The sequence below is a fragment of the Thalassophryne amazonica genome, chromosome 2 (assembly GCF_902500255.1).
Source record: "Thalassophryne amazonica chromosome 2, fThaAma1.1, whole genome shotgun sequence".
NCBI lineage: Eukaryota > Metazoa > Chordata > Actinopteri > Batrachoidiformes > Batrachoididae > Thalassophryne > Thalassophryne amazonica.
The window spans coordinates 85,712,933-85,738,394 of NC_047104.1; the positions used below are offsets into that span (position 1 = coordinate 85,712,933).

Consider the following 25,462-nt stretch of genomic DNA (forward strand, 5'->3'; position numbering starts at 1 on the left):
ACATAGTGTAGTCCATTTACACACTATGGAGGCCATAGTTCAGTGGTGTCCAAAGACATTTCAGAAAGGGCCAAGAGAGTGCAGATTTTCTTTGCAACCACTGACTTCACCAGACAAGTTCACTGAAAACTCATCCTATCTGCTAAAAGTGATGATTAGGAGCCAGTGGTTGCAAAGAGAAGCTACACCCTCTTGGCCCTTTCTAGCATGTCTTTGGGTGCCACTGTAGTAGATCATTTGGATATGGTTAAACTACTACTGACGGCATACAAAGTATTTGGATGCTCTTGTATAGCATACACAAGTATGAGTATTCAGATGCAGCTTTTAGTCTGTCTTTGAAATCACTTCCTGCTTACTACAGAGGCCATTACGTTTATCTTGCCGCTTTTCAATTATGTATTTTTTTTCCCTATTATTATGTAAATTCAACATTTCTGCATTTAACACTGTGTGCAGTCATGCTGCTGTGTGCACACCTGATCTCATCAGATCTCAGAAGTTAAGCAGAGTAGGTCTTGATTAGTACTTGGCTGGGAGACACTTTGGAATACCAGGTGGTGCACACATTTCAGGAAGGGCATCTGGCAAAAAACCCGTGCTAAACCCGGATTGCAGCTCTCTTACAGATCTTATATAGTAACCCTGAGCAACTGGGGCATTCTAAAGGGGTGGGGGTGGGGTACATTTTAATCACGTAGAGCAGGTAGCTCAGTGGGACAGAATTTGGCCTACCAATATGTAGACCCAGGCTTGATTCCCAGTCAGGCTACTTGTATCCTTGGACAAGACACTTAATCTGCAGTCCGCCCAGCTGTAAATGGATTGGTTTGGTCAGATAACATGCCCGTTCAAAGGGTGTCATAGACACTTATGTGCTTCATGCTACTGAACCCAGAAATAATCATGGGCACCAATGGTCCTCAGGGCCGATAGAGGAGATATTTCCTTCCTTCATAATTAAGTGAAATAGCCTTTTGCTAAAAGCCCAGAGAGACAAAGTACGATTTAACATCACCACAATTGTTAGATGTATTTCAGTAAAAGATGGATTGTGAATATTAGGAACTATGATAGTCTGTTAAAAAAAAAAAAAACAGTTTATGTAGGGAACGAAGGAATGATTTCACACCGAGCACAGGGTGCATGTGTTTTCTTATCGTAAAACAGAATGTAACTTTTGAAAAATACTTAAGAAGGCAAACATATATCAATGTTCTAACCCATAGTAACCAGCAAATGCTCGTGAAAGCCACTAGATGGCAAGTTGTCATAGCCTATGCCCCTTCTTCATCCACTCACTTCACAAAAGTTGTCCCTTAAGTGCCCTAATTTTTATACAGAAAAGAATAAGACAGAAAAAACTCTTTAATTTCTATCAACCACCAGGCTCGCATTTGTTCCGTAAAAGCTTTTAGCGGGTGCTGAGCTGATGTGTCAGGTGGGTGTGGCAGGCTCATCAGCTCTGACATTTAAGTGCAGTAGTGCTCCGAGCAAACGAGAGCGTGCAGGATATGAGGAGATACAGATGACAAGCCCCCCTACAAAGATGATTGCAGTGGAGTGACAAGAGGAGACAAAACAACAGATAGAGCAAGGAGAAGGTGACGGAGGGGGAGATGAAAGGCAAATGAAAGAAAAGGAGCTTTGAGAAACAATAACTCAACCCAACAATTACAGCAATCCCAGAGCTGATGTTATCTATCAGAAGAACGGAACTTTGACGTGTGTGAAGATATTAGTGAATGACTCATCCTATTGGAAGTACAAATGTAATGTTATTAAAGTTTACTGCAAGTTCTCTCTGCATCACACACACACACACACAAGTCCAGTTACTGTGCTTTAGCGTTTTTTAAATGGGTCATATTATACAGCTTTTCAGAGTGAACACCGGTGTCAGCGTGCGTTGTCCTCATAAACAACAACTTTATTGCAAGAAAACAGGTTAGATCTAAGCCAATGTTTCTCAAAATCTTTTAGACCAAGGACCACTTAACCAAAAAAAAACAAAATCTTAGCGACTATGTAACTCCTTAAATAACTTTAGATCTGTTTACCACTGCAACACCATTCCAAATTACAGCGTAAACTGTTGTAAAACTATAAGCCATACTAGCATTAAAAAACAGGGCATTCAAATTCAAGGCTTTCCAAATAACTTGAATTAAAAACAAAAATAATGCATACAGTAGCTTGCAAAAGTATTCAGTCCCTTGGTATTTCACACATTTTAATTTGTTTATGGCGTTTCAAATACAAAAAGTAAACCAGGCTTCTCAATAGAAACATTTCTAAAGTCTACATATCTTCCTTAGACTCAAACTGAAAGTAAATCTCTACACCTGATATAAATTAATTAAAAATATAAAAGCCAAGATGATGGGTTGCATAAGTAATCAGCCGCTTTGGTGTAATACCTGTAAATAATCAGTTTAATTGCCAGTTTTCTTCAGACAAGTCAGGGGATGGATACATGAACATTTCCAAATCTCCAAATATGTCTTGAACTTTATTTACATCAGTTATGAAGAAATGCAAACAGTACGGCACTCTATGGTAAATCTATGTGGAGTAGAGAGTTCTCAAAAACTGAGCGATTGTGCACAAGGAGAAGGGTGAGGAAAGCCACCAAGACACTTAGACAACCCAGAAGAAGTTACAGGCGTCTGTGGCTAAGATTGGAGAAATTGTGCAAAGTGCATGTTTTGCATTTTGTATCTGCAGTTATACAGCTTCATGATGAAGTGGGACAGAGGAGGATTTTATTAAAAAGAAGACCAGAAAGTTCAGTTACAATCTGCCAGAAGGTACATCTGAGATTCAAGCCTAGATTTGATGTTTTGGTGAAAGAAAACCCGCCGACCATTGTTTGAGAATGGCTGTTTTCGGCCCAAGTCTCCTATGTCCAATCTGGTAAAGTTTTGCTGAAAGTTCGTCTTCTTTTTAAGAAAATCCTTCTTGTTTCCATTCCACCATGAAGTTGTGTGCCTGATGATGCAGCAGGCAAAACCTGAACAGTGCCACATTTCTTCAATCACAGCTAGAGATGTATATCACAACTCCTTCAGTACCATCATGGCTGTCTTGGTGGCCTCCATCATTAGTCTGCTTCTTGTACTGCTCACACAGTTTCTGAGGACTGCCTAGTCCAGAAAGCTTTACATACTGTGAGACACCATTGTGTGAGCAGGGTATTGCAATCACACATGCATGTCTGCTTTGGGGGGATGTTAACTTGGCTAGAGCTTTGATCAAAAGCTTATATTGATCGGTAAAATATTTTGGTTGTATGCCAACTTGTTGACTTGTCATTACAAAAACTGAATGACACCAGTCCTAAACATTTATGACACTGACATGTTTATGACACATTCATGACTGTTGTAACAGCTATGACGGTGTTATGTCACTATTATAACGATACCTTCAAGTAAAGTGTTACCAGTATTTGTAATCGATAAGTGACTTCATGATGAACTCACTTCAAAGTTATAGTATGAAGTCATATGTAATATAAAAAACTCCCACCTTCCTCGACTGTGTGTACACAGTAAAATCACCAGTGTAAAACTAACACTGACAGTGTTAAATTAATACTGCCAGTGTACATATGTAGTTCGCCCAACCAGTCCACATGTGCTTTGTGGATCTGGAGAAGGCATTTGACCGTGTCCCTCAAGGTGCCCTGTGGGGGGTGCTCCGGGAGTACGGGGTCCGGGGTCCTTTGCTAAGGGCTATCCGGTCCCTGTACGACTGCAGCAGGAGCTTGGTTCGCATTGCCGGTAGTAAGTCAAACCTGTTTCCAGTGCACGTTGGCCTCCGCCAGGGCTGCCCTTTGTCACCGGTTCTGTTCATTACCTTTATGGACAGAACTTCTAGGCGCAGCCAGGGTGTAGAGGGGGTCCAGTTTGGGAACCACAGAATCTCATCTCTGCTGTTTGTGGATGATGTGGTCCTGTTGGCTTTGTCAAACCAGGACCTTCAGCGTGCACTGGGGTGTTTTGCAGCCGAGTGTGAGGCGTCCAGGATGAGGATCAGCACCTCCAAATCCGAGGCCATGATTCTCGACCGGAAAAAGGTGCTTTTCCCTCTTCAGGTCGGTGGAGTGTCCTTGCCTCAGGTGGAGGAATTTAAGTATCTCGGGGTCTTGTTCACGAGTGAGGGACGGATGTAGCGTGAGATCCATAGACAGATCAGTGCAGCGTCTGCAGTGATGTGGTCGCTGTATCGGGCCGTCGTGGTGAAGAGAGAGCTGAGCAGGGGGGCAAAGCTCTCGATTTACCGATCGATCTACGTTCCGACCTTCATCTATGGTCATGAGATTTGGCTCATGACCGAAAGAACAAGATCGCGAGTACAAGCAGCCGAGATGAATTTCCTCCGCAGGGTGGCTGGGCGCTCCCTTAGAGATAGGGTGAGGAGCTCGGTCACTCAGGAGGAGCTCGGAGTCGAGCCGCTGCTCCTCCACGTCGAAAGGAGCCAGCTGAGGTGGCTTGGGCATCTTTTCCGGATGCCCCCTGGATGCCTCGCTGGAGAGGTGTTCCGGGCACGTCCCATCGGGAGGAGGTCCCGGGGAAGACCCAGATCATGCTGGAGGGACTACGTCTCTCAGCTGGCTTGGGAATGCCTTGGGGTTCCCCCGGAGGAGCTGGGGGAGGTGTGTGTGGATCGGGAGGTCTGGGCGGCTTTGCTTGAGCTGCTGCCCCCGCGACCCGACCTAGGATAAGCAGAAGAAAATGGATGGATGGACGGACAGTGTACATATGGTCCTACTCTGGTCAGAGGGACCATATGTACACTGTCAGTGTTAATTTAACACTGGTGATTTTACTGTGTAGTCCCTCATAGTTCACTGCATGTATTGCTGGCAACATTCATGATTCCTAATTTAAAAAAAACTTTTATTATATGACTGCGATGCTACATGAGCTCCGATTGGCTGATTTCCGGTCTGATATTTTTCCATATCAGCCCATTACCATGACAACTGGTCCGGATCATGTATCAGATTTGTGACTGTTTACAATTTTAATGGCACGGAATAAAACAAAACAAAAAGCGAACAAGGAAAATGGAGGAATTAACAGCAAATGAGCTCAAAGTGGACGTGTAAAATGAAATAAAGACCAACACGATGAAGATGCAGCTATGAACAGTCAAGGACCGACTGAAAACTTCATTACAAATCAAAAAGCTAAAAATACGATTAGAAAAACCAAGTCGGACATGAACATACTCCATAAATATCTAAACAGTATCAGAAAAAAAAACACACAGATTGAAAAGCTAACCAGCTAACAGCAAGTTCTTCATGGAGGTGAAGAAAGTGAACGGGTCTGACTACGAGCCCAAGTCCAACAGCAGCTTTTGTATTCGGGCAGGACGTTCGCATGTTAATATATATAATAGCCATATTATAAACAAATTATTAACCTCGCTTGCTCGGTCTGTACAGAAAAAATATCAGACCGAGTTGAGAGTCGGGACCGAGCATTAATCCTTTAATATCTCAGTGTGCAGAGAATGCCGAGTATGCACCAACCCTCTGATACCTTTTTTTCATTTTTTAATGATGAATTTCTAAATATTCAGGAGTTCATCTCCTGACTGACCCGTAAGTCAGGATATGAACTCGTTTGTAAAAGTAAAGATTAAATTCATGAGTACTAACGAAAGGTTTTGGCACCATCCCAAGCCACGTGTTCTATCTATTGTGTAATTCAGTGTTTGCGTTTCCTTTGTGTTGATCATGTTGCCCTGAATTTTCTCACGTAGTGGGCTTCACGGTTCTCTCTGCAATTGCTAATTTGATAACTGAGCAGAGCAACGAACACATGACATATCCATTAGGATCATCAGCTTTGTCATCATTATATGGTCTTTTAATTTGGTGAGCTATAAGGTGATAGCCTTTATTGTTTTCTGAGTTAGTGTCGTCACAATCTGGCTGGGAAGGACTCGCCGACTCAAAAATATTGTTTTGTTTTACAAGCCCTATGTTGTTACAAAGACAGGATAAAAAAGTTATTATATGAGAATTGTCCCAAAAGTGCCTCTTTAGAGAACCATGTTGGTTCGATGTGTGTATGTTAGGTAAAATATTGACCCGTGACATTAAACTGGATAATGAATTCATTCAACAGCTACAGTCTCTTGTGTATATCGCTTCCTCTTCTGCTCAATATTTCCTTTCCGTGACAAAACAGAGGTCTGAAGTCTAACAGCATACACGCTCTGACAGGGACAGAGATCCCACCATCTATAGCACTGGCCTCACACACACACACACACACGCACACACACACATGCACAAGTGTGGAGCCATGGGCACCCTGTGGCACAACGGGCGCAACCTGCCACTCGGACGTTCAGTGAATCAGACACCCAAATCTCTAACAGACGGCTCCTGACAAATAGATTATCACCGTGACAGGAGAAGGCTGTGTCGCTGAAGATGGTGGAGTCTACATCTGAGAGGTGGGGGCAGGCAGACAGCGTTTGGTACATTCACACATTTGGTTCTTCGCCGTCACTATACAAGTGCTTGGAGAAAAGTCAAAGTTACTTCAGTCTACAAGTCAAACCTGTGTGTTCTCAATATGCAATGATGTGGAAGAGAGAGACGAATGACATATCTGATCAATAGTTTGTGTTATTTTGTCAGTAAGAATGATTTCCTTTATTTGTTATTGTACATACATATACACACACAAACTTTGTTTTCTGCATTCAACCCATTATAATTACAGTTAGACACAATCCAACCACTAGGAGCAGTGGGCAATAAATGACCAAATGTGCAGGAGAATAATCTCGAACGGGGTTAGAAAATGATCCGTGAAAGTATGTGCTGGTGGAAGATGTAGGAAGATCAGTATTGGAGCAACAAGGACAATTCAAGGATTTTCTTCCTTCAAACCCACACCTGTGTGTCACAATGGCTCAGTTCTGACAGATCCACTCGTGTATGGTGCAGTTGGCCTGGTCTGGACCACGGTCTTATAGCTGATCCTCCCTTCAAACACAAACCAACACGTGTAAATTTAACCCAGGTTTAAATACAACCAGATTAACTAAGATTTTGGTTTAAACAGAAGCATTATTTTACGTTTGACTCAGTTATTGAACATGTTAAATTCTGTAGCTTCCTATTGCACTCGAAGGCACCATAAGTTCATTCTTCCCCATGTGGGAGGTACCTAACCCTTTGAACAGCCAATTAGCAGCATGTAAGTTCCGTTTGGCTTAAGGTCTGAGAGGTGAAGTTTGGGCGAGCTTTCTGTTCTTTCCTGTTGACCCTGGCGGTAATGCTAGCCAACTCACATGTTGCCAGTACAGTTGTGTGCACCGTCAGGAATCCAAATGTAGGTGGAAAGAAAACTAAATCTATCAGTAAGACAAGATATCCCATCTAAAAAAAAAAAAAAAAAAGATTAAAAATGAGTAGCTAACCATCATTGCCTGCTCCAACATTAGCCACAGTGTCTCACAGGCAAACTTCTTCCTTTTCATTTTGTAAGCGGTTGAGAGCCTTTGATGCAGCTCTTCATTGCACCAGTAGGCCTATGGTGCAGGAGGAGTGATTAAACACATGTATATTTCAATACCTCTGATTAAAACTAATCTTACTGTGAGATCTAATAGCACTGCACTTTATACCATTTTATTTTTGATGAGCTGCGAGAAGCAAATGGAATATTGTAAAACAGAACAAGACTTGAATTATAAGGTTGATGAAATATTTATGGAATAACCCCCTTGTGTCTGATGATTTGTGGATGTTCATGCTGGTTATACAGTTGCAAATTGAGCTTTACCAGCTCCACTAACACGTCACCGGTAAGACGATATTTGCGACCGTAATCCAGCATGAACCTCCCCAAATCATCCGACACAAGGGGGTTATTCCCATTTTAATCCAACTCCATCGTTTGCACAGTTTATTTTTCTCTAGATAATTCGGTCGGCGAGGCTTACCGTTGAGGCAGCGTTGCTCCAACAGCGGTCAGGGCGTGAGTATAATCCATCAAATGTGAAACAGTAATTCTGTATCAGGATCCACATCAATACTGTCGTATGGTAGCGTAAATTCATCGGTCCATGGAACCAAAAGGACAACTTACATTTTTACACATTTATGCATGTTTTTTTACTTTTTTTAGCTTTGGACTGGACTGCCCTACTGGCTATATTGGTGCCCCCCCCAATTGAGACATCAAGCATTGGACCTTTTTTCTTATCTTTTTTTCTTGTATTACAATTGTTCTTTGTTATTGTGTGTATTCAGATCTTTTAGATCATGTGTATTTGTATTTTTATGGATGCTACAGGACACATGAATTTCCTACGGGATTAATAAAGTACTATCCTATCCTATCCAGTCTTTGATTGAAATTGGTACACAGAGACCCTAAGGATGGGAAGAAAAGGACATGGACAATGCCATGGGTATTACACTGCCTTCTATTTTTGGAAAGGTGCTTGCAGGATTCAGTCCCAGTTTCTTATTCTTCAGCCATCAGATCAGTTTGGCTTCACATCCAAGAAATCGACCATCAACCTCATCCCAGCTGTATGACTACTCATAGACTACAAGCATGGATATCTGCAGTGCTTCTTTGGAGGCTATATTGATTTTTGCTAAGTGTTTGACTTGGTTGCGTGAGCTGTTCTCTGGGACATCCTGAGAATTTGCCAGATATAGAACAAGTTGCTGGAGATCATAGACGGCCTATAAACAGGCACTATGAGTGCTGTAGGGAGTGGGGATAGAATCTCTACCTTCTTCCCAGCGAATACTGACATTTGTGAGGGATGTGTTCAGCCTAATGCCCTGTTCAGTGCTTACATGGACTGGCTGTTGGATTGAACTGTGTCCTAGATGCCTTTGCTGACAGGGAAAGGTCTACTGACCAGGACTACGCAGAAGATCCTGTGATCTTTGCAAAATCAGTGGTACCGTAAGTATATCACTTGAGAAGCTGAGTGAAGAATTGGATTTTTGGATTTGCGATTTGTGATGACACAAATGTTATCTTAACTTCGGGAAGTGATAGTCTAGCGGTTAAACATTGGACTTCAGACCAGAGGGTCCTCGGTTCAAAACCCAGTCAGACCAGAAAATCACTGAGGGGCTGTGGGCAAGGTCCTTAATCCTCTACTTGCTCCCAGTGTGTAGTGAGCGCCTTACATTGCAGCACCCTGACATCAGTGTGTGAGTGTGAGGCATAATTGCAAAGTGCTTTGACCTTCTCATGCAGATTGGAATGCACTATATAAATGCAGTCCAAGTATGAAGCAAAGTGTTGAACTGGTAGAGACATTCACTTATCTCAACAATGACATGTCCGTGGAGGACTATGAAGAGCTTATGGAGTCATGAGATCGCTGGACAGAGGTGTTTGGCAATGCCAATACTTTTGCAGGAGAATGACGGTCCTAAAGGAATGAAGGAGCCTGATGCTTCCTGTCTTACTTTATAGTTGGGAGACTTGGAGTTGACCTCAGTCAACAACTAGATGCCTTTGGTATCTTTGGCACCAGGTGGTGTCAGGGGATCCTTGGGTACCAGCAGAATGATTGTCAAATAAAATATGACTTGGAGATGCAGATGAGATGCATCACTTGCATGGTGAAGGAGCATCAGCTTTGACAGTTTGGCCATGAGGTGCATTTCTTTATGTATGATCCAGCACAAAGATGCCTAGGGTTTGACAACTCCAGTGGGTGGAGATGGCTGACCGGATGCCAACACTTCACCTGACTGCAGCAGATAGATGGTTACTTTCCAGATGTAGGAGTGGACCATTTGTCTGCCTGGGTGGTTGCCATCCAGGATCCAAGATGGCTTCATGGTGTCATGGAAGCAGCAAAGCATGACGGCAGCGCATGGTCCCACACTTTATATATATGCTGACCTTCAAGCTGCGAGCAAATCTTCAGAGTCTCATGATACTGGGCATGGCTATTTCACTTTATCAAGTCATTTCTAATTCTGCTGACGTGCGAAAATAAACATTTCAGCTCAGTTTATATGGCGGCTGTTTGCTCCTTGCTTGGACGCAAACACATAATCATACTTTTTTTCTGTAATTTGTTTCCTAAAATTTGATTAACAATTTCCTTGATATAGTCAAATGAATCAGCGCAAAATAAATAATGCATGACTTGTAAATGCACAAAGATTAATAACAAAAGTTATTAAATTAATAATTTGATATGATGAATGCACACACATAACACACAGCTATTGTGGATGAAATAGTCGACGCTACACAGTTTGATATTTACGGACACAGTTTTGAACAAAGTACAAATTGCCGCTGTAATGCTTATATAATCATGTAATCTAAACACTAATACACTCACAAGTCAAAGGTGCCGGTGGAGGATAAGTGAAGCTCTGCAGAAAGTCAATTAATCTTTTCAGTGGTCCCCCTTCCCTCCTCCCTGCTTAAAAGCTTCATTTACCTCCTATGGAGAAGAGATAGAAACACCATTAGTGAGATGATGGCAGGACCGGAAAGGGGAAAGCAGAATATCACAGTTGGATGAACTGAAACAGTGTAGGCCCCCGTCTCCCGAAAAACTGTCTGTGCACAAAAAGGTGAGAGCATCTTCTGCATGGGCGAGCTCAATTAGCTTCTATCTTGATTATCACACTGATGTACAAGTTTTAAGGTGGAAGTGTGTTTCAAATGCTCAGGAAGACCGGTCTGCAAATTGGAGCCGGTGTTCTCCTGTTAACCGTGGAAATATAGCTGAAGCGGGCACTATGCAAGGGACAAGACCCCAGCCATATTTTCCATATCTAAGCTGGTGTGTGTGCGTGTGTGTGAGAGAGAGAGAGAGAGAAATGCCAGTGAGCATACAGGCTCTGCTTCACTGAGCCCATCTGGCTACTTGGGCACAATTGGCGGTCTGACTGTATGGAAGAGGTTGAAACACACAAACAGGGATGCAAACAGAAATAAGGAAGTTTGGCTACACACAAACGATTATGATAATCAAGCTGTGGACAAATCAGTCTTTGAAGAGACTATTCTGGAAACAACGCCTGGAAATTGGACTTAGTATATCTTGTGCATGTGACCGTAAACCATTTTGGGTATATCAGAATGAGAATCAGAATCAGCTTTATAGATGGTGCGCAGTGATGTCACATGCAACACGTGGTATTGTGTCCACAGACATACTGGACAGCAAGCTCCGTGTACACCACAGCATGGCCGATGGTGGCTCGTTGGTGGACGGCCGAGTTAATTTGTCGTATATGGCTAAAGCGCTCGATCCTGAACATCAGAAAAGACATTTAGACAAAATATAGAGAAACTACATGGATCCCTACAGTATTTCCCTCGAGAAGTTCACCAGTTTTATTAATTTTGAGCGGAAGCCAGACATACGGTATCCAGGTATTTTGAACTACTTTATCAATGCTCCATCACCCTACACAGGAGAAGCCCTGAAGACATATAAAAGTTTGGATGCCTACATTTCAGTAATAAAAACCTGAGTAGTAAAACTCGCCTAAACCATCATCATATAAAATGGATACTCACCAGCCAAAAGCAAACATCCCAATGTTTTTGTATGGTTTTCCATGTAATAAACACTGTCAGACACTACACTGCAAATACTTGTTCTCGTACTCCTACTGCCTTACCTAGTCTGTATTGTTTGTTTATTGTTTACTTGGCCTGTTTAGTCTTATTGAGCTTACTTGTCTTACTTACTTATTTTGCTTTTTTACATTCTTGCTTGTGCACTTTACTGTTTCTTATTGTCAGAAATGTCCTGTCATCACTGAGGGAAGCTGAGAAACACAATTTCGATTCCTTGTATGTCTAGTACATGTGAAGAATTGACAATAAAGCTGACTTTGACTTTGATATACTGGATTTTGTATAACGGGTTTTTCGCTCACATCAGACAAAATGTCCTGTCTGACCACAATACATTTCCATTAAAAGCCCCTCGCACATACCGGACAAAGCAGTCTGGACGTCCCTAGTAACAGACATCCGGAATTAAAGTTCAGCACTGGCGCTCACCGATTCGAGGAAAGTGGGTACCATATTTCCTTTATTAAATGCCCGGCCATTAATTTTTTTTAGAACCGTGCTCAGACACGGGACGCGCAGTCTGATGTGCACCTGCTAAATAAATAAAACACCGCAAAACGCTGATGATGGCATGGTAATAGTGTGCAGATGCACACTATGCACTGTGTACATTATGCATTTTACAAGGTGTAAAAAAGTGTAAACAGAAAGTGCAATTAATGGTATAAGATGTACAAAATACAATGACAATAGTGCAAAATGGGTGGATGGGGGATAGAGAGTAAGTACATCATGTGTGATACAGATTGATGCACATATTTGTTACATGTGTAGACTCTGATGAGTGTTCACTGTATGTTGTACTCAGTGGTTTATTAGTCACTAACAGTATATTTAACTTCATTAGAGTGATGGCTTGGGGGAGGAAACTGTTACTGTGTCTGGGTGTTTTGGCATACAGTGTCCTGTTGCCCTGTCCAGAGGGCAGAAATTCAAAGAGGCTATGGCCAGTGGTGGGCACAGTTCCGCTAATCCGCAAATTATCAAAGCCAACTTTTTTGTTAGCGGATTAGCTTTTCAGCTAATTTCAAAAACCATCATCAGGCCATTTAGCTTCCGATAAATTTAGTTCCGATAACTTTTAGATAGATAGATTTTTTTACATAGTAACGGTGAAAAACACTTTTAAACCCTGTAGGCGCCTGTCTGCTATGTATTTTGTAGCAGTGAGGCAGCTAAGACCCAGACAGCAAATAGATCCGGGCCGGATGTAGTCCAACATCTGGTACCAATCCTGAAAACAGATCCGGTCCAGACAGTTTTTGCACCCTGGCCCAGATCCGGCACGGCTCCACTTTACAGTTCTGGAACAGATCCGGACCAGATCTGAACTGGATCCGCAAAAGACCAACCGTTTACAGACCATATCTGGCAGGGATCTGGGCAGATGTGGACTACATCACAGCACCGTGGCAGGAACAAGTTTTACAGGGGTAAGTTCCATGGATCCGGGGAAACTGATTTGTATCTATAACACACAGATCAGTGTCCCTGGACTTATAAAACGTGATTGTCGTAAAGAAACAAACCGCTTTGCAATAAGCATTTTAAAAAGCCTCAGTGACGATCACGATTACAGAGTACAGAGTTTATAACCACTAATGGATAGTTTCTGCCGAGTGCAGATAAAATTGCTTATCGTTATGCCCCATGTTCCTGCCACGGTGCTGTGATGCGGACCACATCTGTCCCAGATCCATGCCAGATATGGTCTGTAAACGGTTGGTCTTTTGCGGATCCAGTTCAGATCTGGTCCGGATCTGTTCCAGAAATGTAAAGTGGAGCTGTGCCGGATCTGGGCCAGGGTGCAAAAACTGTCTGGACCGGATCTGTTTTCAGGATTGGTACCAGATGTTGGACTACATCCGGCCCGGATCTATTTGCTGTCTGAGGAGGAGCTGAGCTCAACTCTACCCCAGCAGAAGGTTGCTACAGAAAAAAAGTCATTACCCTTTGCAGCATACAGCGGTCCAGATGTGAGGCCGAAGTCCTCAAAAGGAAAGCAGGTTTGACTTATGGCTTTCATTTATAAACCAAATCAATGTGGATAGTTTAACTACATTAATGTCAACTCTGTCATTTGTACAAAGTGAAAATATAACACTTTTAATTTTAAAAATAATGCACTAATTCTGAAGTTTTGAACATATTAACACACACAAACACACACAGATGCCAAACTGCATTATGGGTAAACTGAGTGCGGTCATCGATTGGTTGATTCATTTAATCAACACAAACTTAGCATGTGTGTTGGTTTTTACAAATGTGTATTTGTAAAATATTCATTTTTTTCATTTGTTAAAAAAAGGCATTTGCAAAACTGAAAATTCTGTTTGTTAAGTTGTGATTGAACCAGGCAGCAACAACCATGTGATATAACCAGGCGTCATTCATACTGCCATCCAGTAGATGGCAGTGTTCTATGCATTTTGACCCATCTACTGGATGGCATATTACATACTCTTTTACTTTTCTTTTATCTTTTAATTCATTTTATTTTGTTTTCTGTATTGTTTGTGTGAAGCGCCTTAAGGCGACTCTTGCGATTTGGCGCTATATAAAGTGAGTAAATGTAATTGAAATTGAGGCTGAGTGTACCCATAATGCAGTTTGGCATCTGTGTGTCTTAATATGTTCAAAACTTCAGAATTAGTGCATTTTTTAATTAAAAGATATGTGCTATATTCTCATTATATATTATATACTATATACATTATATACTATATTCGCATGACAGACTTAACATTAATGTAGTTAAACTATCTGGATTTATTTGGTTTCTAAATCAAAGCCATAAGTCAAACCTGCTTTCCTTTACAAGATGTCTGCCTCATGGCTGGACCACTGTATGCTGTCAAGGTAAATGACGCTTCCCTACCGCAGTGGGCAGGGCACACAAACACAGAAACGCTGAGTTGGCTGTGTTTGGGTTTGTGATCGCCTTTCTATCAGAAGTGCTGGCAATGTTTAAACTCAAAATTGGCTGGTCAGTAGCTGAGAGTGTACCAGAGACAATACTGAAAGTTATTGGTTAGCGGTTATCTGTAGCTTCTGATAATTTTTTTTGGTGGTTTATCGGTTAAGTGTTATAAAAGATAACTTTTCAGTTAGCTGATTAGCAGTTATCAAAGCTAACGTTTTGGTTAGCTTTGCCCACCATTGGTTATGACCAGGGTGTGATGTGTCTGCAGTGATGCTTCCTGTCCATTTCTTCACTCAGCATATACATAGTACTCTGTATATAACATAGTACACTCCATTAGGTAACTCTACTCAAGGGGAATATGCTTCAGATGTTTGGACATAAACATATGTGAGTTGGTTGTAAAGTTCAACGGTAAGTAAGGAGAAAATGACTCATGCTGATTGAGAATACAGAAAGATTGAACTGGAAAGGATGTGCAACAGGTTACAATGATAAAGGATGCAGATGGAAATGAAGGAGAGAGTGTTGAGAAGGTGGAGGGCGTACTTTGAGGGGCTGATGAATGAAGAAATGACACAGACAAGGTTGGATGATCTGGAAGAGTGGTGGATTAGTAAGGATGAAGTGAGGACCATTATTAAGAGGATGAAGAGTAGAAAGGCAGTTGGTTCAGATGGCATAGCAGTGAACCATGGATATGTTAAGAGAAATGTCATGGAACATTTAGCCAGATTATCAACAATTAGCTCCGAGCCCTTTCTTGTTTGCAATACTGATTGACAAGTCTAATGATCTGAGAACAATCGAGGAGCCCAGAACAGAGAAACATGCTGATGGTAATAGTTCAGAGGGTTTATTTACAGCAGATTAAACTGTGGAATACTGCACTATGAAGAGTAGTGGTCTGTACAACAAATGCCTCTGTATGGAAACGAGCAGATGGGTTAACTACTAACTCAGGCTGGAGGTCAGGAAGTCAGTCTACAAGACAACATTGTCTGTGAAAGAGTGAGCACACAGGGTTCGCATCTCCTCCACTCTCCCTTATCTCTGTTCTCTGTTTTTAACCTTCAAGTCCCTACTTCACCAGACTGTGAATTCCTCAAATTATATTGGATTCTGGATCTATTGGACTACTACTGGATTAACCATGGAATTGATCAGCTGGTCTCTGAACGCTATTGACACCATTTTTTCTACAAGAAGGTCAGGACCGGGGGATCCTACCTGCCCAGATGGAACGTATCCTGCGGGCTATGTTCTCGACTCCTGGAGTTCCTGGCGTGTGGCATGCTTGGCGCCTTTCTCTGTTGAGGACGTCGAGCATTTATTCATTTTTGGTCTTATGGTAGCAGGACTGGTACTTTTTGGCTTATGTGCTGCCCTGATCTACCGGAAAATTGGCAAGACGGCGGCATCAAGAACCACGGCCTCTCGCTTGTCCGTCATGATTAACGAGGTTGGCAAGGCAGTGCACTCTCAGACTGTGATGACTCTTGAACTCAGAAGCAAATTGGATGACATCTTGGAGCAGATGCGTGCCGTGAAGTTGAAGTTGAAGATTTCAGAGGCCGGTGAATATTCTTAATTCATAATTGGGATTTGGTTGTGCAAGTGAAGCTGTAAAAAGTATTTTTCACTGCTCAAACCATAACATTACAGGCTTATCAAGCCTGAAGGTCAAATTGCCCGACTTTTCCTTGGCTGTTCTTATCTCAACTCACAAAGACAAACTGCTTTTCACAGGACTGAAGCATGCTCCATTCCCTCCCCCCAGCAACATTCCCCTTTCTGGCGTCTGCTCACGTCACTCCTTTTCCCTTCGGCGGGGGTGGTGCAGTTTTAGCTGAAGCCCACGTTCTTCCCCCCCCCCAAGCTGACGGCGGCGCATCTCAGGGTTGCTGCGTGGCCTTCACCCACTTGCCTCAATTTGGATAACGGACTTCTTCAAACTTAGTGCACATAAACAATGTCAAATGTAAATGTGTTGTCTTTAATTCTGATATGTGCCATTATTACGGTAAACAAGTAATAATTGTAGACTAATTGCTGTCTGAGGTAACTGGAGTGTAAACATAATTTCTCCACTGTGTGATCAATAAAGCATATCTCATAAACACATACAGCGGAGTCATGGACAAGGACAGCTAGCTACAACATCGGTAATAAAAATGAAAGCGAGCCAAAGGAAAAATGGAATGGTGTTAGATATCACAAAATTAAACTGTGTTTTATTTATGTCATTTGGTGGTGAAATGGCTCCTGGCATTCTTAGAGGATATTAAAGCCTGGCTTGCCTTGAATTTCCTTAATTTTAATGAAGTAGTTTTTTTGAGCCCAGCTCTGTCAAATTGGGACCACTGGAAGCATATTTTAAACCAGTTATTCTTAATCTTGGTTTTAAGATGAATGGTGATGTTAAAATGGACAGTCAAATTGCAGCAGTGGTGAAATCTGGTTTTTATCATTTGAGACCTTTGGCGACAGTAAAACCTTCTCTTTCCAGCCAACATTTTGAGATGGTTATTCATGCTTTTATCTTGTGTGGATTACTGTAATTCGCTGTATGTGGGAGTAAATCAGGCACTTCTTTCCTTCCCACTGTCGCCAAGTGCTTGCTCACAGGGGGTCGTTTTGACCTTTGGGGTTTTTACGTAATTATTGTATGGCCTTGCCTTACAATATAAAGTGCCTTGGGGCAACTGTTTGTTGTGATTTGGCGCTATATAAATAAAATTGAGTTGAGTTCTTTGCCGTCTGCAGTTGGTTCAGAATGACAGGGACTCGGAGGAGGGAGCATATGACTCCTGTCCTGGCCGCACTTCACTGCTTGCTGGTTCATTTTAGGGTTAATTTTAAAATTCTTATGTTTGTTTTTAAGTCCCTCCATTGCTTAGCTCCATCGTACCTGTCTGAGCTTCTTCAGCCTTATGTACCTAGTTGGTCTCTCAGATCGGCTGACCAGCTGCTCCCGCAAGTGCCTAGGTCGAAAAGAAAGCTCAGGTGTGTGTGTGTGTGTGTGGGGGGGGGGGGGGGGGGGGGGGGGGGGTAGCAGGGCTTTTTCTGTTGTTGCTCCCAAACTGTGGAACAACTTGCCTCTGGGTGTTAGGGAGACACCCTCATTGGTCATTTTTAAAGTTCATTTAAAAATGCATCTTTTTTCTTGGCTTTAACACCACGGGCTCAGTTTGATCATTTTTTAATTGCATTTTAGGTGCTTCTTTTTTATTTTATTGTGTTTTATTTGTATTATGTTGTAATGTATAGCACCTTGTGTCAGCGCTGGCTGTTTTTACGGTGTGCTTTATAAATAAAGTTGGCATGGTATGGTGAGGCTGTGACTCAATTCCATCACACGAGTAGTGATCAGATACCAATACTGATATTAGTATTCATACTATCAATATTTGGATTGATCTGCCCAGCCCAAGTGGATCATTTCCCCCGCTGCACTGTTACAATGGATTATAGGATTCTCCTACTTACAAACAACCAGCAATGAAGACATGAAGGCATAACAATTGGAAGGAGAACTTGTCCCAGTCTCATTGCAGTCTCTAGTAATGATCCTCAGGATCCAGTAATGTATGCAGTTCGGTGATAACCTTTGTAGAGATGACTGCATTTATACTTAACAAAAATATAAACGCAACACTTTTGGTTTTGCTCCCATTTTGTATGAGATGAACTCAAAGATCTAAAACGTTTTCCACATACACAATATCACCATTTCCCTCAAATATTGTTCACAAACCAGTCTAAATCTGTGATAGTGAGCACTTCTCCTTTGCTGAGATAATCCATCCCACCTCACAGGTGTGCCATACCAAGATGCTGATTAGACACCATGATTAGTGCACAGGTGTGCCTTAGACTGCCCACAATAAAAGGCCACTCTGAAAGGTGCAGTTTTATCACACAGCACAATGCCACAGATGTCGCAAGATTTGAGGGAGCGTGCAATTGGCATGCTGACAGCAGGAATGTCAACCAGAGCTGTTGCTCGGGTATTGAATGTTCATTTCTCTACCATAAGCCGTCTCCAAAGGCGTTTCAGAGACCTCCACATCCAGCATGTTCACCTCCAAGATCGTCTGAGACCAGCCACTCGGACAGCTGCTGAAACAATCGGTTTGCATAACCAAAGAATTTCTGCACAAACTGTCAGAAACCGTCTCAGGGAAGCTCATCTGCATGCTCGCCGTCCTCATCGGGGTCTCGACCTGACTCCAGTTCGTCGTCGTAACCGACTTGAGTGGGCAAATGCTCACATTCGCTGCCGTTTGGCACGTTGGAGAGGTGTTCTCTTCATGGATGAATCCCGGTTCACACTGTTCAGGGCAGATGGCAGACAGCGTGTGTGGCGTCGTGTGGGTGAGCGGTTTTCTGATGTCAATGTTTTGGATCAAGTGGCCCATGGTGGCGGTGGGGTTATGGTATGGGCAGGCATCTGTTATGGACGAAGAACACAGGTGCATTTTATTGATGGCATTTTGAATGCACAGAGATACCGTGACGAGATCCTGATGCCCATTGTTGTGCCAATCCAAGAACATCACCTCATGTTGCACCAGGATAATGCATGGCCCCATGTTGCAAGGATCTGTACACAATTCTTGGAAGCTGAAAATGTCCCAGTTCTTGCATGGCCGGCATACTCACCGGACATGTCACCCATTGAGCATGTTTGGGATGCTCTGGACCAGCATATACGACAGCGTGTACCAGTTCCTGCCAATATCCAGCAACTTCGCACAGCCATTGAAGAGGAGTGGACCAACATTCCACAGGCCACAATTGACAACCTGATCAACTCTATGCGAAGGAGATGTGTTGCACTGCATGAGGCAAATGGTGGTCACACCAGATACTGACTGGTATCCCCCCCAATAAAACAAAACTGCACCTTTCAGAGTGGCCTTTTATTGTGGGAAGTCTAAGGCACACCTGTGCACTAATCATGGTGTCTAATCAGCATCTTGATATGGCACACCTGTGAGGTGGGATGGATTATCTCAGCAAAGGAGAAGCGCTCACTATCACAGATTTAGACTGGTTTGTGAACAATATTTGAGGGAAATGGCGATATTGTATATGTGGAAAAAGTTTTAGATCTTTGAGTTCATCTCATACAAAATGGGAGCAAAACCAAAAGTGTTGCATTTATATTTTTGTTGAGTGTATATGACTAAAGCACAACTTTTTATTTTCTTTTTGTGAATATAGCCGTACCTGTCATGTGCCTGTTTGGGAGCATCTGGTGTGAAAACAAATGTTTTGTTCCTGTTAACTAGGTCCCAGTTGGACCAAACCTATTTGGCATCGGTCCACTGGTGCTGATGTGAAGGCAAATGTGATGCAGCATATATACGTGAACATATGTGTGTGAATGTGGAAGCCAGAGGGGATTGCACGCTGCTGCTGCTGACACTGGGCCTGTCTGCCTGGTGTGGCCTTTTCTGCACCAGTAGTGCTGGCACTGCCTCGCACCTCTGCCTGGCCGATTCACAGCGAGCCAGCTGGGTGCTACCAGGAGAGGCCCTACAGAGAGAGTACATAGGTCAGCCAGTGACACAGAGGCAGACAGAGAGAGAGAGAGAGAGAGAGAGATGGAGTAATTAATTAATTAAATTAATTAAATACATGAAAAAATCATGCACTGAAGGCTGAGAAATCCATTAGCCCAAGTGTATGAATGCTTTTCTGAAAAAAAAAAAAAACTTCATCAGTTATTTAATTATCTTTAAAAGAGTCAAAGAAGCAATTAATCTCTCACATCATTAATGGAAAAGATATAAATCCCTGGACTTCTTATGCCTTTGAGCCCATAACCCAAGTCCTGTCATATCCATGCATTTTGGTATTGGGACCAGTACAGCATCTACAGTATGGATTGTTGAATGAGATGCCAATTTATTTTTTCTAAGAGATTATTTTCAAAGTAAGTGACATCTCCTTCGTGTTGTGCATTGTACTGTATTACTTATTCATCGTGATGATTTGCTCAGTTGCAGGGAGAATTGTTATTGAATCATTTTGCGCTGAGGTAGTTGTTGGCGAGAATAGTGATATCTGTCTGGCATTTTCAGTGTTTTCAAATTACAGTAATTACAGTTAAGCAGTATACTGTACTGTAAGGATTGTTCGATTTCATGTCCCTGAAGCCTGTTCCTACACAGTAACGTTTGCAGAGTAAATATATATTCTGCCAGAATAACATTTGGTCCCAGTACAAATAGAGTTAAATACACTCTATTATAGAGTGAAGTCAGCTCTACCAACTTGTCAAATCATGTTTGTCAACTCCAATAAGAGTCATTCACAGCATGATGGAGTTCCGTTTAACAACCCCAATTCCAATGAAGTTGGGACGTTGTGTGAATGTATGTTAATGTGAATGTAAATAAAAACAGAATACAATGATTTGCAAATCCTCTTCAACCTATATTCAATTGAATACACCACAAAGACAAGATATTTAATGTTCAAACTGATAGACTTTTTTGTTTTTGTGCAAATATTTTCTCATTTTGAAATGGATGCCTGCAACACATTTCAAAAAAACTGGGACCGGGGCAACAAAAGACTGGGAAAGTTGATGAATGCTCAAAGAACACCTGTTTGGAACATTCCACAGGTGAACAAGTTAATTGGAAACAGGTGAGTGTCATGATTGGGTATAAAAGGAGCATCCCCAAAAGGCTCAGCCATTCACAAGCAAAGATGGGGTGAGGATCACCACTTTGTGAACAACTGCATGAAAAAAATAGTCCAACAGTTTAAGAACAATGTTTCTCAATGTTCAATTGCAAGGAATTTAGAGATTCCATCATCTACAGTCCATAATATAATCAGAAGATTCAGAGAATCTGGAGAACTTTCTACACGTAAGCGGCAAGGCCGAAAACCAACATTGAATGCCCGTGACCTTCAATCCCTCAGGCGGCACTGCATTAAAAACCAACATCATTGTGTAAAGGATCTTACCGCATGGGCTCAGAACACTTCAGAAAACCACCGTCAGTTAACACAGTTCATCCCTACATCTACAAGTGCGGGTTAAAACTCTACCATGCAAAGCAAAAGCCATACATCAACAACATCCAGAAACGCCGCCACCTTCTGTGGGCCCGAGCTCATTTGAAATGGACAGACACAAAGTAGAAAACTGTGCTGTGGTCTGATGAGTCCACATTTCAAATTGTTTTTGGAAATCATGGACGTTGTGTCCTCCAGACAAAAGAGGAAAAAGACCATCCAGATTGTTACCAGCACAAAGTTCAAAAGAGAGCATCTGTGATTGTATGGGGGTGTGTTAGTGCCCATGGCATGGGCAACTTGCACATCTGTGATGGCACCATCAATGCCAAAAGGTACATCCAGGTTTTGGAGCAACACATGCTGCCATTCAAGCAACGTCTTTTTCAGGGACGTCCCTCTTTATTTCAGGAAGACAATGCCAAGCCACATTCTGCAAGTGTTACAACAGCATGGCTTCATAGTAAAAGAGTGCGGGTACTAGACTGGCCTGCCTGCAGTCCAGACCTGTCGCCCATTGAAAAATGTGTGGTGCATTATGAAGTGCAAAATACGACAACGGAGACCCCGGACTGTTGAACAACTGAAGTTGTACATCAAGCAAGAATGGGAAAGAATTCCACCTACAAAGCTTCAACAATTGGTGTCCTCAGTTCCCAAACGCTTACTGAGTGTTGTTAGAAGGAAAGGTGATGTAACACAGTGGTAAACATACCACTGTCCCAGCTTTTTTGAAACATGTTGCAGGCATCCATTTCAAAATAAGCAAATATTTGCACAAAAACAATCAAATCTATCAGTTTGAACATTAAATATCTTGTCTTTGTGGTGTATTGAATTGAATATAGGTTGAAGAGGATTTGCATCATTGTATTCATTTTATTGTATATTGTATAAATTATTGTATTCTGTTTTACTTGCATTTTACACAATGTCCCAACTTCATTGGAATTGGGGTTGTAAGAGAAAATTTGACCACCCCTGGATTATCATTGTTTGGTATACTTGGTAACCCATTGCATTTCAGAGCTTGCTGTGACATCACCAAGTTTTCCAGAAGCATTAAGGCTGGGATAAATTCATAATATGGCCATGCTACAGTTCGTTGTAACACTACATAACATTAATTTGCAACCATGATCTTTATATCTGGTTTGTCCTGGCCATAGACTATAGCATGATGAGTGAAAATCAGCTGTAGCTGTTTGGCCATGTGGCACATTTCTCTGTGTTTGATTCAAATTGCAGGTTTCGCCTGGCTGCCATAGATAAATGCTTACTTTTGAGAGATGAGGATGGACCGGTTGCCTGCCTGGACTGCTGCGAACCAATACCCAAGGTGGGTCCACAGTGTGGTGCATACAGTGCTCCCAGCCCTGACCATCATTGCACTTCATCAGCTTGACCAACAAATGAAAGAGTAAATCAGACAATCCAAGTTTTACCTTCATATGACTGCACTTTCCTGCAAATGAACTTTCTTCATTTAGCCAAAGCAATATTACTAAGAATTTGCCAGTCTTTATGTTCATATTATATACAGCCCCTGGCAAAAATTATGGACTCACCGGCCTCGGAGGATGTTCATTCAGTTGTTTAATTTTGTAGAAAAAAAGCAGATCACAGACATGACACAAAACTAAAGTCATTTCAAATGGCAACTTTCTGGCTTTAAGAAACACTATAAGAAATCAGGAAAAAAAAAATTGTGGCAGTCAGTAACGGTTACTTTTTTAGACCAAGCAGAGGAAAAAAATATGGACTCACTCAATTCTGAGGAATAAATTATGGAATCACCCTGTAAATTTTCATCCCCAAAACTAACACCCTGCATCAAATCAGATCTGCTCGTTGACATTGACCCTATGTGTCTTTTTGCAAGGAATGTTTTCACAGTTTTTGCTCTATGGCAAGATGCATTATCATCTTGAAAAATTATTTCACCATCCCCAAACATCCTTTCAATTGATGGGATAAGAAAAGTGTCCAAAATATCAACGTAAACTTGTGCATTTATTGATGATGTAATGACAGCCATCTCCCCAGTGCCTTTACCTGACATGCAGCCCCATATCATCAATGACTGTGGAGATGTACATGTTCTCTTCGGGCCTTTCATCTTTATAAATCTCATTGGAACGGCACCAAACAAAAGTTCCAGCATCATCACCTTGCCCAATGCAGATTCGAGATTCATCACTGAATATGAATGTCAAACTTTATTGCAGACTCCAACGTCCAAATAGACATACCATCACATACAAAACATAAAACAAATATGTAGTATAAGAAAAAGTGTATATATCACATAATGTTAAAAATAAATTATATATACACACACATACACACATATACAATATATATACATACATACATACACCCATACACATGTAGAAGCAGTAAAAAATGCCATTAAAAAAAAGTGCATACACATTCTATAAAAGGCACAAATACCAGTGTTTCCACATATGGGATTGGTCAACTGCATAATGAGATTATTCCCAGACCCCTGCAGTCTACATATAAACTTGTATATCAGTCTTCTCAGGGTAGCCTAGAAGGTGTTTAACCCTAAATCACAAAAGAGCTTGCTGGCACTACTACCCCTGGGCTTTTTGAGCAGGATTCTGAGACAGTCATTATACACAACCTGAAGTTTTTGCAAACTCTCCTTCTTATACCTCACCCAGAGGGGGGCCGTGTACATAGGGGTACAGTAAGCTCTAAACAAGTTCACCTTCACTTCATCAGAGCAGTAATGAAATTTTCTCACTAACACATTGGCTTGGACATACAGCATTCTTCTCTGTCTGAGCATGTCAGCATCATCCTCCATCTTATCGTTAACAATGTGTCCTAGATATTTTACATTGGTGCACACAGACAGTGTTTGACCAGACAAATAGAAACCTGGGAAGTTAAGATGTTGATCCTCCTTGGTCCTACATATCATTATCATGCTCTTTTTGGCATTATACTTGATGTCAAACCTGACCCCGTAGTCAGAACATATATTAAGAAGCTGTTGGAACCCTGCAGGAGATATAATGGCCAAATCATCAGCGTACATCAAATGAATGATTAAGGTGTTGCCCACAATACACCCTGTTCTACAATCTCCCAACTGCCTTGACAGTTCATCCATGTACAGGCTGAATAGGCTTGGGGATAAAAGCCCACCCTGCCGTACCCCATTGCCAACTCTGAAGGAAGAAGACAAAAAAACTCCCCCATTTCACCTGCATAGTCTGTCGGTCATACCAATATGCCAGGATACGTATGATGCTACCCGGAACACCCCTATACTTCAACTTGGCGAAGAGCTTGTGATGGTTAACTCTGTCAAATGCCTTAGAGGCATCAATAAAGCCCACCAACACTGTTGAGCCATGCCCTCTGTACTTTTCTACTACTTCTTTTAATGCATAAATACACAAATCAGTACTATGCTTACTCTTAAAGCCAAATTGATTATCCGTGGTACAAATAAAATCCCCAATTCTGTCAAATATGACACTTTCTAGCACCTTTGACAGTACGCTGGCTAGGGCAATAGGCCGATAGTTATCCATACTCCCTACCTTCCCAGCCTTGTCTTTGATAACAGGTACTAAAATAACTGTCAACATAGCATCTGGCAGAATACCATGCATTACCAACCCTGTAAAACAAATAGCCAGCAACACAGCAACCCTAGAGCTGGCAAGCTTCAGGTGCTCTGCAGTGATATTATCCATGCCACATGCCTTGTTATCAGCCAGTTGCCTTATGGCTTGGGAAATTGCATAGGGGCTGATGTGTACCACTTCCTCCTCTATATTACCTGTACAGTAGGGCTCACTTCTGACACAGTTGAACAGAGCAGCAA

At 42.0% G+C, this 25,462-nt stretch overlaps 1 pseudogene; it reads left to right on the plus strand.

Annotated features, from left to right (window-relative positions):
• Positions 1-451: 451 nt before the first annotated feature.
• On the plus strand, positions 452-569 carry LOC117504636 (annotated as a pseudogene).
• The last annotated feature ends 24,893 nt before the right edge of the window (positions 570-25,462 follow it).